Source organism: Silurus aristotelis (genome assembly GCF_946808225.1).
Source record: "Silurus aristotelis genome assembly, chromosome: 5".
NCBI lineage: Eukaryota > Metazoa > Chordata > Actinopteri > Siluriformes > Siluridae > Silurus > Silurus aristotelis.
The window spans coordinates 28,399,712-28,401,439 of NC_139578.1; positions in this window are offsets into that span (position 1 = coordinate 28,399,712).

The window sequence follows — 1,728 nt, forward strand, 5'->3', positions numbered from 1 at the left end:
TCTGAGCTACTGTTATAGAAAATCAATCAACACAACAGCCTGTGGTATAAAGAGACAAAGTTATTATGTTTCTTTTCAATCTGAACATACTTATGACGAGACGCATTCGACTGTTTGATCCTGCGCTTGGGATACTTTCTGCATGGGTTTCCTCCAGGTTCTCCTTTGTTCTTCAAACTCTCAAAAACTCGATAGTACAATGGATGAGTGGTGTACCATAAAGTAGAGGTCCCCAACCTTTTCTGCGCCAAGGACAGGATTAATGTCAGACAATATTTTCACGGACCGGTCTTTAAGGTGTGGCGGACAAATACAACAAAATAAAATGATACAGTATTTTCTAAATATAATAATAAACGTGAATCCACTGTGTTGTTTTTTGTTCATTTTTGCATCATGTAAGACATGTGACTGAGGCATCTTGACGTGCATCAAGAGTGAGTCATAGACAGATGTGGCGGGGAGAATCCGGGAATTTTCCAAAATAAAACATCGTTTAGCATCAGATAATAAATAAAATGAAAATAATGTTGTTATCTATTCTTTCCCTGCGACCCGGTACCAATTGACCAGTCCGGGGCCTGGGGGTTGTGGACCACTGCCATACAGGATGTATTCCTGCTTCAGAAAACACATTAGCTCCTATTATCAATTATAAGCAGGTGATAAACCATCATTCACTCACCTTGTCTCATTTAATTTTCTTCCTAGAAGAACATTAGAAAGCATCCTGTGTAAACCCTCAAACTATTAGAAAAAAACACCTTCTGTGTGATCAGATTTATTTATTTAATTAAGACATATCATAAACACACATTTACTTCAGCACACATGCCATATGTCCAAGTCACTTCGTTGAGCTTTTCCGTCTCACAGCACCTGGTGTGAACCTGAGCCTGGGTTTACTGTCTTTGTGCTTTTCCTCCAGGTTCCCTATATCTCATTAAGCTCCCAAAAACATGCATGTAGGGTAAATAGGTAGAGTAAGTTGCCCTGTAATTATAGTACGATTGTAAATATGTTTTTTTCTTTCTTCTATCTTCTTGGTCAGCTGGCCAGAATTTGACCTCGGATCCACCAGAATTTGAATCTAGAAGAAAAATTGAGAACCTGGAGGAATCCCACAAAGACAGTAACCCATCAGGATTGAACCAAGGACTCTGATGCTGTATGTCCAAGTCACTTCAGCATCTAAGTCCTTCCCAAAGACATGCATGTGGGGTTTATAGGTGCTGTAAGTTGCCCTTTAGTAAAAAAAAAATCACATTGTGACATATGTTTGTTTCAATTCAACCTCGGATCCACTACATACAAGTATATATAATATACCATATATTCTATATTCTATAATATTTTAAACATATACTAAAGATGAGTGCATGAACGAATGATTAAATTAATGAATAATTAAATATTTCTGAAGTATTAGAATCGCTTTGCCCAAAGTTTAAGGCTCTGGGTTACGGATTTGAAGGTCTGCGGTAAAAGCTCTATGCCACTTGCAACTTTTGGGCCCTTGAGAAAGGCCCTTAACCCTCTTTGCTCCAAGGGTGCTGAATCATGGCTGACCCCAACAAGCTGGATTATGTGCTGTAATGTGATATCATCTATATCCTGTGCATGTAATATGCGTACAGGGCAGTGAAGAGTTTCGAGAAACCCAGAGAGTAACGCCCTCTCATGCAGTGACCAATAGCGTTAAAAGGAAGCCGTCCCCAGGCTCCGCCC